Source organism: Corvus cornix, chromosome 6 (genome assembly GCF_000738735.6).
Source record: "Corvus cornix cornix isolate S_Up_H32 chromosome 6, ASM73873v5, whole genome shotgun sequence".
Lineage (NCBI taxonomy): Eukaryota > Metazoa > Chordata > Aves > Passeriformes > Corvidae > Corvus > Corvus cornix.
Window position 1 is genome coordinate 35,148,282 of NC_046336.1, and position 18,190 is coordinate 35,166,471.

Below are 18,190 nucleotides of genomic sequence, written 5' to 3' on the forward strand. Positions count from 1 at the left end.
CTCACAATTCACCTGACCTGTGACATGCAAAAAAAAAAAATCAGTTCCCTCAATTTCAGGAGCCTTAATATTTAGTCACAGCACTTTTCTCATGATTTCTGGTGGTATTTCTTACAGATTCTGTAGAAAAGCCCCTGAACATCTTAATTATACAACCTTTGAGATCCAGACAGATGCAGTACTGGAACAGCCACAGGAGAAGGGCTAAACCCAAATTTTCCAAAGACAAATATGCTCAGGGCACCTGCAGCTGGATTAGGAAGAATCACAACTGAAAGCTGCTTTTCTGCTCTGTCTCCCACCACATCCTCTCAGAATCAGCCAGCTAAGGCTCACTAATATTCCAGAACATTTGGGGGGAAAAGGCAAAAGGTTTCCCAACTAGGAATGGGAGGCACAAAGGACTTGGTTCACTCCCGGTGCTGGATACTGAGGCTGCACACAAACAAGTAAGTAACAGCTTTTAGAACATGCTCTTTCTCAACATCTTTACACCCAAAAGCTCCACTTTTATTTCCTGCTTCTCACTACACCTCCCCTCTAGCTCTTCAATCAGTCACGGAGCTTTCCAGCACGCATCAAACCCAACAAAACCACGACAGATCTTATGAGATGCCTTTCAGCAAATCCTCACACAGCTTCAAAGCATTACTGGAAGACAAAAACACAACTACAAGCAGCAAGAAAGGCCCCTACACCCCATTTATTCTCTCTGTGCAGGTCATCTATCTATGTCAAAGCCAGAGCTAAGAACAGAACACAGGTATTCCAGCCCCCACTCTGGCTGTCTTCCCAATATATCACTCCAGTTTCCACAGCCAGAGGGGCAAAGATTTCCTTACAAGCAGGGTTTTGAGAGCATTTATCCACAATCTACATCTTCCAGCTTTGCTCTTAGTCATCCTTCCCTGGAAGCAGGCAGAAGGAACTGATCTAAGGGATCTTTCAGCTGTCTTTCCCCAAGATTTTACAATGTAACACCGGAGTTAGACAGTCTGTGAAACATCCCAAGCCCCCAAAACAAGAACTTGCCCGAACCCAGGTCACAATAAACAAGGCACTGAATGCATACACCACTCCAAAGCACACGTGCTTGAAAACACAAAGTGAGAGATGCCCTGACCTACCTGAAACTGCTTTTCTAGCCAGAGCCCTCGATGCATCAGCTCAGAAGCTCATTTGGAACAGGAGGGTCGAAGCTCAGACCTGCGGCTGGCAGCTTCTCACGCAGCCGTAAGAGTCCCTGTTAACAAAGCACCAAACAAATAAAAGTAAGGGCATTTAAGAGGCAGAGCTAACAGCAAGCCTTCACTGAAGCATCAGGAGTTGTTACAGTGCAAAGATGACCTCAAGGTCTAACAAGAGTGGGGATACACGGGAAAGGCCATGCTAACACGGAATCATGGAATGGTTTGGGTGGGAAGGGGTCTCAAAGCCCACCTCATTCCACCCCCTGCCATGGCAGGGACACCTTCCACTATCCCAGGCTGCTCCAGACCCCATCCAGCCTGGCCTTGGACACTGCCAGGGGTACAGGGGCAGCTGCATCTTAAAAAGAGTATTTCCCAAAGGACTCAGGGAGAGAGAATATCCTTGTGTCCAAACAGGCCTAGATTGGGACAACCACCCCCAGAACAATATGGGAAACAGAACTGCCAGAAATGGGCTGCTGACCACCCTCCCACACCCAGAGCACCTTTCCTTAACTACAAGAGCAATCCAGAAAACTCTTGGGATGCACAAGACCCTGGCTCCGAACCCAGGATCACACAAGGTGTGATGAGAGGCAGCAAAGGAGGAAGGCTGGAAGCCTTTCCTGATAGTCTCCAAGATAACTAGGACCATTTAGGAGAGAGGAAGCACTTGCACAGAAGCAAACCCAAAATCCTCAGGTGGAAGCAACCCAGGGACCAGGTTTCACCCCATCCCTTCTCCACCTCTTGCACAGTCAAACAGAGCCAGCAGCAGCATGCAAACCACTCATCCCACCCAGAGAAGCAAACCCACTCTTCATCCAACCCCTCCAGCCTCCAAGGGAGACAAAACCAGGGTGGAGATTCAGAATAGAACCAGCCTCCTGTGCTCTGTAGGGCTCTTCCAACTCAGCTTTCTCTCTCAGATAAAGGAAAACCAGACATCTCCCTGCTCCATTCCCATTAGTTAGAAAACTGCAATTCATACGTTTCCACTTCAATACAAGCCGGGGAGGAGGTGGGGATAAATAAATCCAACTCTGCTTGTTGAAGCAGCACCAAACCCAAGGAGCTGTCTGCCAGGAAGCAGGCAGCTGGAAGCCTGGTAACTCTGCTTTCTTGGGACTCCTTTTTAACTGCGTTTAGGATTGCTTGAAAATTCACTTCTGGGTTTTCACACTGCCTCACCTTCAGGACTAAGCCACCTGAGCACTGCAGGGAGGGGGACACCAGGCACCTCCACCTCCAGGCCAGGAGATTCCTCTGTGCCACAGGCTGGAAGTCAAACAGCTTTTGTCCATCCGGAGGGAGCCATGGAAAAGCCAGGGAAAGCCTTGCCAGCCTCCTGCCCTGCCTGCTGTAGGATTACGAGAGGTGTCACCCACCCCAGGAAGGAGCCGTTTTCATGAGTAACTGGCCCTTATCTCAGAAGAGCAGCCCTCCCCAACTTACCACGCTCGCTTATCTGCAGTTTCCTGAGCCCCCAGAAGCCGCCCATGTGCCGAGAGCCTGACCCACAGGAGGAAGCCAGCCCGGGAAAGCTCCACGCCCTGTGTGCCCCCTCCTCCAGGAAGGATAGTCCCCATGGATCCCGGAGCACAAACCGGTGCTCAGACGTTTTGATGAGCGAGTTGTGAACCAGCAGCATTTGCTGTGAGCACCACAAGAACCCCGAGAAGCTCCCTCGCACTGCAGCCTCTCCCTCTCCAGTACAGAGCCTGCAGGGATGCGTTTCCTGCCACATCCACAATTATTTCTGGGCTGCTGCAAAGACAGGAGGAGCAACTCCAGCGACAGTCTGGGTACCAGCAGCTCTGCTGACAGCAGGACTGCGTGGCAAGGTTTGGTTAGAGCTCTTTCCTGTCTGTCCTGTGGCACACACAGCACTTCTTGTGTTATTTGCCAAACTCCAGCATCGGTGGCACACTTTTCAGAAAACAGAGTCCATCTGCCCCGAACCAACGAGCCTGTGTGCCAAACTCCTCCCTGCCCTGCTCCTTCCCCTGAGGAAGGCCCTGGTGTTTGCAGAGCACTGGCTGCTGCTGTGCTGGGGACGAGCTGCCGGCTCAGGGCCCTGTTTCCCTGGACTCAGCATCCCTGTGGAAACGGCTCAGCTCCTGGAGTTGCTAAGCGATGCCGAGCCGCGGCGGCACGGCACGGGACCAGCCCGCTGCTATTTTAGCACCTAACGGGACCACGCTCAGCTCTGGCTGGGCCACCCCTTGCTCTGACAGTCACAGCGTTCCCTTCGTGCAGGAGCACCAGCTGAGAGGAAACCCGGCAGGTTTTGATGCCGTGAAGATTAATGAGAGAAGTTACTGCCAGCCTTGTTCTCCACGTCACAACACGGCTGACAACCGCCAGGCAACAGGACCCCAACACCTCCAGAGCTCTGCTGGCTTGTTCCCGGAATATTCCCCGTTTTCCAGCACCTGAGCTCACACTGTCCCCAGCAGAGCCTGCAGCAGGCTCAGAGTGGGAGCTGCATCTCTGACTAATGCATCTGGAGATGTTCCAGCCAGTGGAGACCTGCAGGATTCCCAGAGAGAGCATGGGATTCCTCGTATTAATATTTAGATGTTTTCCAGGTGAATGCTGCCATCCTTACCACCCATGGGGAATTACAGCAAACCAGGATTTAGGAGACTTAAACAGCCACATCTGAGTGCCAAGAGCCACTCTTGGAGACTTTACAGAACTCCTTGTGCTGTTCACCAGCGAAGCTTTGGAGTTGAGGGTTCTCCTCTGTCTTTTCCTTCCCACTTCACACATCCACACAAGCAGCACCATGGCAAAAGGAGCAAGAGCAGGCTCTTGTCTTATTTTCTTATTCCCTATAACCAGCAAGGATCAGGAATGTCTGTGAAGGCTGGATTAAGCAGCTGAAGACTGCTTCTTGGAGAAGGCACCCCCCATGACTAGAGCAGCATCTTCGTTTCACATCCTAGCACAGGGTATTTCCACATTTCACTCCTTTGTTTTCACCATTTCACCAGTACTGAAGTACTCCCTAAAATACTCTGGAGAAGTTCAGCCTAAACACATCCCCCACACAAGTTCACCAATCCGGTTTGCTTGTGGATTAAAGAAATCAAGTTAATTGATTTAGAGACAACGTAAGGGATTTTGAGAGGACGTTCAGCTGATGTCTAAGATGTCATTTTAATCCTCCTCACAGTTAATTCTTCGAGCACAGGGAGCCAGTAAAATTTGTGGTGCAGGCCTTACACGGAAAAACATCTCCACAGGCGTGCTAATCACTGAACTATTTTGCAAATTGTTCCTAATCTACAGTTGCTTGTCTCTGCTCTCTTCCTGCAGAGACAATAAAATCATCCAGCTAATGGCAATGTGAAAGGGAAGGAATGAGCCTCATTTGGTTTAAGTAGACAGATCTGCACTAGGGAACCAATAAATAGTGCAGTGATGAACTCAGGGAGGCAGCCCAGAAACAACCCTTCCATATTTTGGGCATGGAAAGCTGGTAGGAGACCTGCCAGCACGCTGCAAACTCATTCCTAGTGTCCCAGAAAGTGAAAAAAATTGTTGTTACCACGATCCACAGCAACATAATTATGTGAATTAGCAGGATTTGTTCATGGGATTCCTGTTCAGTTCTTGCAGTATCATGGTGACCTGAACACACCCGACCTCTGCAGCAGGAGACCCCTTCCCTGCTGCCAAAATAATCACTCCTGTTTTCAGACCTCCTCCCCACCTCGTTGTTGCTCATCCTTCCAAAGAACACCTTCCAGGGCACACTCCTCTCCACAAATCTGGCCCCAGTGTTGCTTGGAGTCTTCTCACCCCTCAGGGAGCCAAGTGCCCCAGAGACACGTGGAAACCTTGGCCCTACACGGATGCCTGGGCACTAGGAAGTGACTCGGCACACGCTGGTATTTTCAACTCTCCCCAAAGCGTGAGATGCTCAGAATTCCCCAGACCCACTCGAAAATACTTTGAAGAGAAAAAGCGAAGATTGGTTAATTCTAAGAAAGCAAGTTATGACTAGGTTAGAAAACATTAGTAACATGAAACACACTGCAACTACCCACAGCTGGGGCCTTGTCAGGGTGTTCACAGCCAGACCCATCTAGATAAAAACCCAGGGTCTGATCATTCAGACCTGTTGGGGATAAGGAATTCAGGGAATGACCAGAATTATGCACTGCAATGACACCAGTGAAGTTTCCTGTTGTCCATCACCAACAGGAACTGCTTCAAATTGCTTATTACACTGCTTAATTTTACCAATCCAACTGGTGTTTGGCATCTCATGAACCATCTTCCAGTGACTGGGACCTATTCTGGTTTTGCAGGAGAATGGGGATGGAAGCTGAGGACTCCACGACAGGCATGGTCCACACGCTTCTGCTAAAGGGACGGAGACAGAAATGGTTCACCTTGACCTGTAGATAACGTCAGAATTCCCAGTATGTCTAAATCCGTGACTTCACAGCCAAAAGCCTCCCTGTCAAGTTACCCACTGATTCGGAATCGAGCCACAGCAGCTTAAACTTAGCTCTTCCCATTTTGCAAGTGCTTGAAACAACAGGACCTCAGACATATCCCACCTTTTAACAGGTAATAGCTGAGACTCAGCCATTGCAAAGACAGAAATCGCAATAACTGCTTTGGAAAAAAGGTCTTGGTGGATCAGAGAGCTGAGAAACCGTAAGATTCCTAAGTTTTTAACATCAGAACAATTCCTATGAGGATGAGACTTTGCTAAGTGGAACATGATTGCTGCAGAGCAGTGGTGTGATGGCCTGGGAAGGAGGAGGGAGACAGGGACGGCTGCTGGTGCTTCCCTGCCGATCCCAAAGGGATCCCTGCCGATCCCAAAGGGAGGACGGGCAGAGCAGAGAGACAGAGCCATTTCCAGCCTGCAGAGATTACAGGAAACGAGCAGGGCACCAGCCCAGGCCTGCTGGCTGTTCTTCCAGCCCCAGCAGGGTTAAGAGCATTAGTCCAGGCTCAGAGGGAACACGATCCTGCGCTGGTGACTGAATGTCTCTTTTGTCGGCCGCCCTGCGTCACGGAGCTCGCTCCAAGGACACGTGGAGCATGGCCAACTCCACAAGGATGCCCTGGTTCTCCTGGGCAGGGAATACTTCTCAGGACAGCTAAAAACAACCTGCTCCATGAAGCACCCTGAGAGCTCCACTGAAGCGTAAAAAGCCACACCTCACAATGTGCCCAAGCAGTTCTCCCCAAGTTACTGCCGCAGTTAAAAGATCTTCTGAGTATAAAAAAATGTGCTGCTGGCACTTAAATTTATAAAGGAGGCTTCTCTGAGCTCTTAAAATATCATTCCATCCATATGTGTGTCTCATCTGAAGTAAAGATTTGCACAGTAATTGTACTGGTATCAGACCAGCAAACTTCCAGGCACGCAGTGCGTGGGCAGCTATCCCATTTCAACCTTTGCAATTCACCTTCCTGCCCAGGGAAACTCCACCAAAGAAAGGCTGAAAAATGGGAAAAGGGAAAGGATCACTCCCACAGCACCTCTGGGCAGGAGTCAGCACACCCAAGACCAGGGACTACTTTTTGCAGCTTCCTTTTGGTGCTGCCAACACTCAGCGAAAAGTCGGGTGTTTGCCTCCACTATTGCAACCCTCAAAGTCAGTCACCCCAAGCTTTAGGGTTTTTATTTCCATTATAGCCTCATACAATAAAAAACCCCCAAAGAAGCAAAAATACAGGAAACAAGCAAAAAACCCACTGCCCAAAGCCCAGCCCTCAAAGCTGCTCAGCTGTACCAGTTAAATCAACTTTAAGATCAGCTAAATTGCCCTGTACCAGACAAGGCTCTGCCTGAGGTTTTGGCTACTTCCAGCTCCAGGAGCTTCCTGAGCATGGATTTAGTAACCCTTTGGGAATCTCTCATCCCACCCAGTAGCTGCTCAGCTCCCCCTCACTCCCTGCAACTTGATCCCACTGAAACTCTTTGGATGCACAACATTATCTGGCAAGGAGTCGGACGCGTCCCTACAGAGAGGAGTCCATGTGCCACTGCCCACTCCTTGGGATGCCACTTCCTGCTGCATCCCACCTTTCCCAGTCAGAGGGGGTGCAAAGAAATCCTTGCTGCTGGCTCCCAGGCCGTGCAGGTGGACATGTGCATGTGGGAGAGACTTTAGAAATTCTTTACCGTAAAGTAACAAATACCAGAAATGTGTTTCTCCTCTGGAAGCAGAGCAGGCTTTATCTCAGTAGGTTCCTCCATGATTCCTAAGAAGACATACCACAATTTTCCAGCACATTTCTAGCTGCTCCTACTTACTCACCCAGCAACATCCAGTGGAAATTTGGGGGAGAAAAACCTACTGCAGACTGTTCCATAAACCAAAAATTATCTGGTTACGGATGCCAGCAATTTCTCATACAATAAATGGCTTGGAATGTGATATGCCAATCAAAATTAACATTTAGATACGACACGTTGCCCCACTCCATCCCACTCCTGGCCATCAACTCTGTTAGAGGTCCTTGTTCCCACTGCACTTTTCCCAATGGCTGCATTCCACTCTGGGGGTAAAGGTTGCCTGCAAGCACTTTAAACAGTATGTGAAATGCTTTGTTTATCCACAAATATTTCAGCTCTGAGAAACATTAAAGCAAGATGTAGATTTCAGCATTTGCACAGCAAAGAGCTGCAACTCCTACAGATATTGCCAGAAAGTTTTTTCCTTAAGGCTTTCCAGCTATGAAAGACTATTTTGCTAAAGCAAAGCTACGAACAAAAAGTGTAATCTCTTAGTAACAGGCTGCAAAGGTTTCTTACAGCCAGGCTGAGGATGAAGCAAGGGTGTCATTTCTGTCTTGCTTTTTTCAGAGCAGATCATTGATTAAGCAGCAGGAAAAACCTGACCGTGCAGCAGGGAAACCCGAAACTTACAGGGTCTTCCCAGGCAAGCAGGCTCCAGAAAACCACTATCAAAATAAAGGGAATTTCCCTGCAGCCTGGCCCCCAATTTCCCTTGCAGGAGTGAAATCCAGCCAGCTTGCAGATCACCTGCCATCCTCTGGTCTCAAAATAGTCAGGCCCACCTTAAAATCCAACTTTGCCCCTGTTGTCCAGGACAAGAGGAATCAATCACACCACAGACAGAAGCACGACAGTCACACATCAATCACAGTTCAGCTCATCCCAGGGGCACAGGGCTGGAAGACAGGAATATTAAGAATGTTTTTGCCTAAAAGCAGCAAAGCAGCCGCTCGTTCTCCAGCTCAAAGCTCTTCTCATTCAAAGGCTGCCGCAGACACGATCCCTGTTCCAGCTGAGGAAATAAAATGTGCTGGACCCTGTTGCCAAGGCCAGGCTACTGAGCCTGGGGAATGTTCCTGGAGAGGGCAGGGGACAGTTATCTCCCACTCTACTCTTCTGGAGCATTTTCCTGTGCTGTCTCCTCATCTGTCTCTGGAGGCTCGCCATCCCAGAGCTCCAGGTCCATGTTTTTCTTGGGATATGGCTTCATTGTTTTCCCCCTGCCAGGGAATTCCCAACCACAAGCTGGTTCTGCACCAGTTCCTCACATCCATAAACTGCTCAATTAATCAATGGACTTACCTCTTTCTACTGCAAAAGCAGAACTAACCAAGTATAAAGAGAAAAAAACCCCACATGGACCTTCACTTACTCCTACTGCCTTCCAAGCTGGGATTTGCCCGGTGTGATTTTAAACCAAACAGACTTTATTTCCTATTTTTTACTTACACCTGGGAGAAAAGTAGTTACACCAGGCACACTGAGTGCCAAAATTAGCTGGTTTGCCTAAATGCAGCAAACCAACCCAACTGTAGCACTTCCTGAGGTACAGACCACAAAACCAGCAGGTCAAATAAGATTCTCAAGGCTTAGTTTAAGAGAAATTTTTTAAAAAGAGGGGAAAGAACTGCCCTGCACCTCTGAAAGCACCGGAGGGGCAGAAAGGCAGGCCTGTTGTACACCAAAAGGCTCACACAGCACCGCCAGGTTTCACAGGGCCCCTGCACCTTTAAAAAGGAGCTCTGAAGACACACTTTCCAAACCTGTGCCTAGCTCTGAAACACACAGAAGTCATCCTGCAAGAGGCACCAGAGCTGGGGCCAGTTTCCAGCCTAAGCAAAGATTTCAGCCCTTGCTGCCAAAGCACAAAGAGCAACAGGCAAAGCTGCCCTGTACCAATGGATTCAATGTCAACACTGAAGGAGACAAAGAGGTTGGAATACAAAAGTGACCTTCAGCCTCACTGTCCACTCCATTTCTTCTCCAAACACCAGTGAAATGACACAGCTGCCCCAGGTAGCCCAATGAAGTCATCAGTCTACCCCAGGCAGAGCAAGCCCCACTGCAATGCCCTTTGAGTGGTTTCAACTGGTGACAGAGCAGTTCACGGCCACCTCACCAGAGACCTTTCCAAGCCACTGCAGAGCATGGCAGCACAGCAAATAAATATGCTCCCTTCCCTTTCAGAGATTTACAAGGGTTATCCTCACCTCAGAGAAACCTTAACAACCCTTTTTGCCTTCTTCAGACCCCTGGGTTATTTTAATTTGGGGTCTGGCTGAACAGCAGGCCAGAGAGCAGGGGAGCATTAGCTCAGTCCCAGCTGGGTGATGCCAGCCTGCGCTGCTCAGTCCCAGCTGGAGTTCCCTGACCAGCAGAACCCTCTCAGCACAGGGCACACACACAGCAGTGAAACCTGGAGTCAGTGCTGCTGTCTCATTTCCCACTCCTCTGCACAACACAGTTTATTTTTAGGTCGTAACTCCTGATGCAGGACAGAAAGAAAGGACGGGCACAGGCACAACAGCTGCGTGCAAACTTGGAAACACCAAGAATGAGACATTTCCACTTGATGTTTTGTTAAAACAGCTACACCCTCACCTCACACTGAGTATTTCTGGAGTCAAGATTTGTACTGGCACATGGATGTCACCTTCTCACGTGGCTTCCCCGCGGGCACAAGCTGCTTACAGAGCCTGTCACCATCCTGAAAGCTGTGCCAGGGGAGGCTCAGGTTGGACAGCAGCAGGAATTTCTGCATGGAAAGGGTGGGCAGGGAGGTCACCCAGTGCTCTGGGCTGGGGACAAGGTGGCCATCGGGCACAGCTTGGACTCCGTGGGCTGGGAGGGCTTTTCCAGCCTAAATGAATCTGTGATCCTTGTGAACTCGAGCAGATGCTACTTTCTTGCCTCTTGCTTCAATGGGAAAGAACAGGATTGAACAAGCTGGGTCAGGTATGGAGGAGGAATATTGAGCAGGTGACTCCCGAGTGGTGGCTCAGCAAGGAAACCTCTGGTATGAGAACCCAGAAGTCAGTGAAACTCCTTTACACGTTATGCAAACCAAAGGCAGCAACCAAACTCAGTGCACCACAGGAGCATCACAGCAAGAGAGTTCCACAGCGAGACCTGGGCAGCAAGTCCTGCACAAGGCAGGAAAGAAAAGCTAAGGAAAAATCAGCAAACTGGCCATTATCAAGCACACCTCCTGCCTGAAGCAGCTCCTCTAGCTGGAGAGCCCATTTTGCACCTCAGACAGCAAGCAAGGACAGGATGCACACCTGGAAGTGCCTTCACCAGCCTGAAGCTCTGCTGCAGCTCCTTCCTCCCCTCTCTCACAGCGAGGCTTTTCATTTCTTAAGCATATCAAGCACACCTCACAAATCTCTCATAGCCACTTAAAGCCAGGGGTTAAGTGCAGCTGAAGTGAGGCAGCGTTTCTCCTATTACACTAAAATTGTCTTACATGTTGCTTTTTTCCATTCTGCTGGTGCCACAGCCATCAGAGGGAAGCAGGAGGGAGCTGGAAGGCGGCACACGCAGGAATAGCACAGGAATTCAATCCATACTCGCCCTCGGGGAGCTCTCAATTCCAGGGTGGGCTGCAGAGGAGCTTGGTGACTCGGCTGGGGTGCAGCCCGCTCCCAAATTCCACACACAGAGCCTGTTCCCTGGGTGTCCAGAGGCAGAGGATCTGCTCTCCGTGTGCTGGGAGTGTTTTGTTCCCTCGTGGCTGTAAAACACAGCGGGTGAGCAGCAAAGCTCCTGCCAGGACATCGTGCTCAGGGAGGGACCACAGACCTCAAACTCCCAGTGGGGCTTTGCCCTCAGCTGCCCCACACACCAAATTCAGCAGGGACATTCCTCTCCTGACACCGACTCCTGGGAAAAGAGATTCTTCTGGCCACTGCAAGGAAAGAATAAACGAGCCGCCTGCACACAAAGGCACTGAGGGCAAGGAGCTCAAGCTGGGCTTGCATTTGACTCATTTGTTGCACGTAAAGTTACAGGATGACACCCATGACAATCAGGTGCATGTTTAAATAGTCTAGAAACCAGCTACAAGAGTGGCGATTGCTCTGTGTTAACCACCCCTTACACTCCCAGTCTGATGCAGACAACCTCTTAAATCTCACTAAAAGATTTTAAACAGGCTTAGCACCAACATTAACAAGTGGCAGATGACTTGCTGCAGTTGAGGGCTCATCCCTGTGGGAGAACAGCACAATGTGCCCATAAATAAACTAACTCAACAAAACAAGTACAGCCGAGCCCTAAGGAAGCAAAATAAATTAAATAAATTGAAACTTCCAGCTACAAAAGTTATTTCTTTTGTAGAAAACTTTCAGAGGTTCCCAGAGTTTGCTGCAGAAATTTGTTTCATGTGCTGGAAGTTTTCTACCCTCTGTCTTGGCCTAAAAGCCATCAGCTTGAAAAAGGAATTTAACTTGGAAAAGGTTTCTGGACAACACACCCCTGCCAGGCTACAGTAATTGCATTTTAATCTTTCTTCTTCCAGGCATTGCTGCAACAACCTTCCTGTGCAGGTAAACAAACGGTACGGGATGGTAATTTCCCAGGCTTTGAAGAATTAGGGGTAAAAATTCCATATAAAACAAGATACCCTTTCAGAGTCAGCTTTGCAGAGCGCTCTATTAGCCAAGTATCTGCCTTCTTCACGGAAAAAGCCCTTTGGGACAGGCAAACCCGGCCTGACACACTCTCAGCCTGAGATCCGGCACCTGGCACAGTTCTGCTGGCTATGCTGCAGAGGGCATTTGCCCGAATTCCACGGCTTTCCGGGAATTCCGCAGCTTTCCCGGAATTCCACAGCTTTCCCCCGCCTCCCCCGGGAGCAACAGGTCAGTCCTGAGAGCTGCAACCGGGGAACACACAGAGCTTGGCTTCGAACAGAAGCGGACTGTGATCCCCCCCTGGCCCCCGCAGCCCCTCCGCCCCCGCCCCACCTCAACGCTCTCACAACTCTGCTTTTGCAGTGGCTTTGGTACTTCAGCAGGAGCTGCCTTCCCCTTTCACTCCCGACAGTTTCTGTGGCAAACTTTGACAGCCAGTTACCAAACTGTGGTTTTTGAGAGACACACGAATTCCCTGAAGAAACCAAAATACTGGATTGGAGCGGGGTGGGGGGCGGATTCACCGCTGTGGTCTGCTCCTGTTAAAAATACTGAGCTGGGAGTCTGCAGGCTGCACCTGGGCAGATGTGGGGGATTCATAATCTCTTCCTAAGCATCTGTAAACAAGGAAAACATCCCTGGCTTTTGCACTACTTCCCTTTTCGAGAGGCCATTTCCTGTACAGCATCCCTTACTCAAGGTTTCCACGAGCTTTGAAAATGCCCAACAGCCTCTTCCAGCTTCAACAGCTCATCAAACGATCCATGAAAGGTGCAAAAGCACTAAATCGGCAGGAAAGAGAAAAACTGAGCTCCACCGATGTATTTGCAAATTTGACCTGAACAAAGCAACATATTTTCTCTAAAAATTAACAGATAATAAGGTGGGAAATTGAGCTAAATCTTCCATAAAATGGAGAAGTGCTGCTGGGGCTTCAGAGGAATCCTGTGCTCAGAAGCAAGGAGCCACTATCAGTGGAAAAGACCTTCCCTGGAATGCACAGACGCCCTGTTCAAAAGGGATAACGGGAACGTAACACCAAGAGGAGCACTGCATAAAAACAGCAAAGTCATGACAATAAACAAACCCATCTGAAAATGGTCGGTTGTGCCCATTTCTGTGGAACAGCCCAGAACAGGGATTGTCTGCTTCCAGTTCCCAATCTAAGCAAGAAATTTAAGCTCCCTCGTCCTTAGGAATATCAGCAGTACAAGATATTCCACTTCTCAGCAAAAGAAACTTTTCCATGGCAGATTCAACGAGCCAGTTGGCCTCGGTTCTGCCAAAAATGTACTTTCTGGATCCACCTCCCCCCAGCCACAGGCCCCAAAACTGGACACACCTCAGGGTCAGGAATCTGTTCCATCCCTCTAAGAGCCATCTGTAACGTCTTGGGGCTCTGGCCAAACAATTAATTCCTCCTAATTGCTGGAATGGGACCATCCCCAGCTGGAATTGCAGCCAGCTCTCCCTCCCTGCCCTGCCCTGCCCTGCCCGTGGGGGATGCTGATTCCTGACTCCAGCCTCACATTCCTGCTGGGAAAAGCAGACCTTGGAACTGGGATCCCAGCGGCACTTGTGGATGTAAAGATGCAGGGGGATGTCCTGCAGGGCAGGCAGGTCACACTGACAGTCACAGGTCACAGTGACACCCGTGACTGGGGCGGGAGCAGCACCGGGATGCCTCCAGTTTGGTGCTGGCTCCTCACAGCCAGCTTGGGGAGAAGCCAGACACGTCCCCCAGCAACCAGCAGGATGGGGATCCTCCCTCCTCGCCCTCGCAGCTCTGCTCGGTGTTTTGGGTCTTAAAGGAAGGGGAACGAAGTGTGGCAAGACATCCTCCCAATCCCCACAACCCCACACTTGGAGGGGTGTCCCAGTCCCCACAACCCCACACTTGGAGGGGTGTCCCAGTCCCCACAACCCCACACTTGGAGGGGGGTCCCAATCCTCACAACCCCACACTTGGAGGGGTGTCCCAATCCCCACAACCCCACACTTGGAGGGGGGTCCCAATCCCCACAACCCCACACTTGGAGGGGGGTCCCAATCCCCACAACCCCACATTTAGAGGGGTGTCCCAATCCCCACAACCCCACACTTGGAGGGGTGTCCCAGTCCCCACAACCCCACACTTGGAGGGGTGTCCCAATCCCCACAACCCCACACCTGGAGGGGGGTCCCAATCCCCACAACCCCACATTTAGAGGGGTGTCCCAATCCCCACAACCCCACACTTGGAGGGGTGTCCCAGTCCCCACAACCCCACACCTGGAGGGGGGTCCCAATCCCCACAACCCCACACTTGGAGGGGTGTCCCAATCCCCACAACCCCACACTTGGAGGGGGGTCCCAATCCTCACAACCCCACACTTGGAGGGGTGTCCCAGTCCCCACAACCCCACACTTGGAGGGGGGTCCCAATCCTCACAACCCCACACTTGGAGGGGTGTCCCAGTCCCCACAATCCACACTTGGAGGGGTGTCCCAGTCCCCACAACCCCGCACTTGGAAATTTGCTCAACAGCCTGACTGGGGAAAGGATGAAAAACAACCTGGATGGCACAACCCAGCTGCAAAAATGGGATCTGAAGTCCCAAAAGCAGGAGAAGGTTCTGCCCTCATCAGATGCAGCCACGGGTCTTCCCACACAGGATTTAAGATGGACTGACACACGTTGCAAAAGCAGCTTAATTAAGGGAAAAGTAAAATATTCTCCATAAACTCTAATATAAAAGAAAAACCAACACAGCCTCTAAATTTCTGATGCTGACCTTACCAAGCCAGGCTTTGTTTCCTTCTTCAGCACACGAAAAATCCAGTTTATGCTTCAACGACTGAATCACCAGTTGTTAAAACCTATCTCCATAGCTTTCATCCACTCCCCGAAGTTTCTAGGAAATTCACTGCATCTGCACATGACAGGAGAATCCAAGTTTGACAACCTTGTCAGAACAACATTCCCGGATTTTGAGCACAGGAACAGCTCACACAAACAGGGTGGCAGACCTGGCAAAGGCTGGTGCTGAAATGGCAAATTCCCCTCCCCTCTTGCCATACCAAAAACCCCAAATGCAGCACAGGGTTCCCAAAGCCGGGCAGGACTTGGGGGCTCACGGGATGGGACAGGAGGAGGCAGGAGTGGACATGAGAAGATGGGAGTGGACACGAGGAACTGGGAGTGGACACGAGGAGCTGGGAGTGGACAGGAGGAGGCAGGAGTGGACATGAGAAGATGGGAGTGGACACGAGGAGCTGGGAACGGACACGAGGAGCTGGGAACGGACACGAGGAGGTGGGAGTGGACACGAGGAGGTGGGAACGGACACGAGGAGGTGGGAACAGACACGAGGAGGTGGGAGTGGACACGAGGAGACAGGAGTGGACATGAGGAGGTGGGAACAGACACGAGGAGGTGGGATAGGACACAAGGAGCTGGGAACGGACACGAGGAGGTGGGATAGGACACAAGGAGGTGGGAATGGACACAAGGAGGTGGGATAGGACACGAGGGGCTGGGAACAGACACGAGGAGGTGGGAGTGGACACGAGGAGACAGGAGTGGACACAGAGGAACAGCGAGCAGACCAGTCCAGAAGGCCACAAGGATGCGCCGACGGGTGATTTCAAAGTGTCTGATTTTCGCTGCATTTCTGAGCCTTGCACAATCCTCCCTCACTCCAGTGACAAGAGGCAGCACCAGAGGCAGCAAGCTGAACTTGGGAATATTTGCAAAGTCACGCTGAGAATACTTCTAGTAAATGCTGTGCTTAAAACTTAAAATGTCACCTTGCTGCACATCAACACTTACATGGAGGAATTATTTAAGTACACAGCTCTGTAGGCACCTAAGGAAGTGTCCAGATAAGGAACAGCTCTGCTCCTTCTCCTTCTCTTCCCACTTGTGTGAGGCACTGGAGGAACGGTGCTGCCCTCACCCTGCCACTGTAAATCATAGCAATAAAAACCCCAATTAAAACCAAAAAGGTACTTTGCTCCAGACAATCGTGCAGGACAATCTGTCTTCTAAGGGCCTGACTTAAGCACTTCATTTTTAAAAAGTACAGCCCAAATAAAAGAAGTAGGTTATTAAGCACCCAGCAGTCCCTTCACGTAAATGTCCATGGAGTAATTCACTGCTTTTATGAAAAAGGAAAAGTTTTTAAAGCAGACCGGGAAAGGAAACAAATCCTCAGAACCAGAAGAAGATATTACTGCCCCCAGAGAAGCCACTACAGAAACCACTCCTCATTTTATTTATTTTAATTCTTCACCCATTTTTAAGGCTATAAAGACAGCAGCATCAGCATGTTCAGCTCTCCAAATTCTCCACGTTTCACTCTGCAGTGACTGTGGAAACAAATGGACTTTCCCTCCCTTCCAGCTGAAGTTTGTGGGGCCTCTTTCATGACCATCAGCAACATGAAGACAAAAGGATGCAAGAACTCTACACCACCATTCTGCACTCAAGCATTGCTCCAGCAGCCCCAAATCCAACAATCCCAGGCAGAGACTCCACGGTGCCCGAGTACTTCTGTCCGACAGCGAGCAGCACCAACCGATCAGGGAGCAGTCTGGTGTGCAAGTGTTACACTGGAATACACTCCACAGGCTGCACTGGGCTCCGTCCCAGCTATCCTAATTCAGGACAGTACTGGAAGCAAGCAAGTGTGAGCACTCCCAGCTGTCTGCACACATCCTGTCCCTGCACTGGCTGTTCACCAGCAGCAAGTCTCCTCCAGTTATTTCCAAGAGCAACACCCACCTCAGCTCAGTCTCCTGCAGACCCTCAGCTGCCTCTCATCTTTAAATAAAAATGAAGTCACCAACATATCAGTCCCAAACACAGAGTTTGTTGACACAGCTGACAGAGTTGCTGCAGAAGTTAGTCCACTTCAGGGGTGCAGAAAATGTCATTCATGCTTTGCATGACAAAGACCTGGAGGAAGCTCCCTGTGCTGCTGTTCCCCTCTGTGTTATTATTTCCCTCTTGATAAGGCCCTACCCTGCCAGGCAAACCACCGAGCATGTCTCCAAAACCTCATGGAGCAGCCTTTAACGCTGGAAACCGGGAATACAAGGAGAAGGTGAGGGAAGAAAAGACGGCTCTTTGACAGCCACGAATGAAATCAGCCCAGAAAGCTCACTTTGAACAGATGTACCCCAACCTTGGCTTTCTCTGGGAATGAAATCTGAACCTGAAAGCGGGCATTCAGTGATAGGGATCAGAGGTTACTGCTCTGAGGTGTTCACTCCTCCCCTGGGTGCCAGGGTGGGAAGCCTCTGCCTACCACAAGCCACCCTGCCACCACATCCTCTCTCAGAGAGGAACACACCAGTGACAACCAGGCCGGGAAACCCACCAAGCTCTTCTCCAGTGAACACAGAATCATGGAATGGTTCCCTCCTGGGTTGGAAGGGACCTTAAAGCTCATCTCTGGTGAGTTCTGCACACACAGTGAGCCCAGCATTCGGAACCTGCACCTCGCAGAGGTTGGGAGCTCAGTGTCCCCACAGCTCCCGTGTTAGGAACACACATCCAAGCCCCCTCCCCAGGTGTCAGGGTGTCTCTGTGGGAGTACAAAGCTCCCACCCCATAACACTTGTGCTGAAAAGCGCAGCGAGACAGAGGCAGGCAAAGCTTTATCCACATCACAGTTTCTGGGAAGCTCAGAGCAGAAGGGCCAAGTGCTCCCTGAGTTATTATCCCATGCCTGGGTTATTATCCAATCTTCAAACAAACACAAGTCATTAATTTATTAGCATGACATCACATCCTGCAGGCTGAATTTCAACACACAGCCATATAGTGGAACCACGTGGACAAATACAGCATTCATTCCCCAGGATTTCCAGTCTGCTTTCCAACCTTTTACCTTGGAAAGATCTAAATGGATGTCCTGGACATGGAAACGAGATCCCTACGGAGTTAACGAACAAAAGAGAAAACAATCTGTGAAGTCAACCAACATTTTGTAGAGTGGACAATTATTTTAAATATTTGCTCATATCCAACTACAAATGGGCAGCATTAAAGCACAATTACAGTGTGAGGGGGGATTACAAAGTTAAGAGGTTAAAGGAGATTG

At 50.2% G+C, this 18,190-nt stretch overlaps 1 protein-coding gene across 1 annotated transcript in view; it reads right to left on the bottom strand.

Annotated features, from left to right (window-relative positions):
- The window catches only part of SGMS1 (sphingomyelin synthase 1), a 90,205-nt gene that overhangs the window by 63,959 nt on the left and 8,056 nt on the right, over window positions 1-18,190 (bottom strand). Inside the window, exon 2 of the mRNA XM_039553857.1 lies at window positions 1,128-1,243. The gene's annotated coding sequence lies outside the window, so the exon portion shown is untranslated. The remainder of the gene's footprint in view (window positions 1-1,127; window positions 1,244-18,190) is intronic.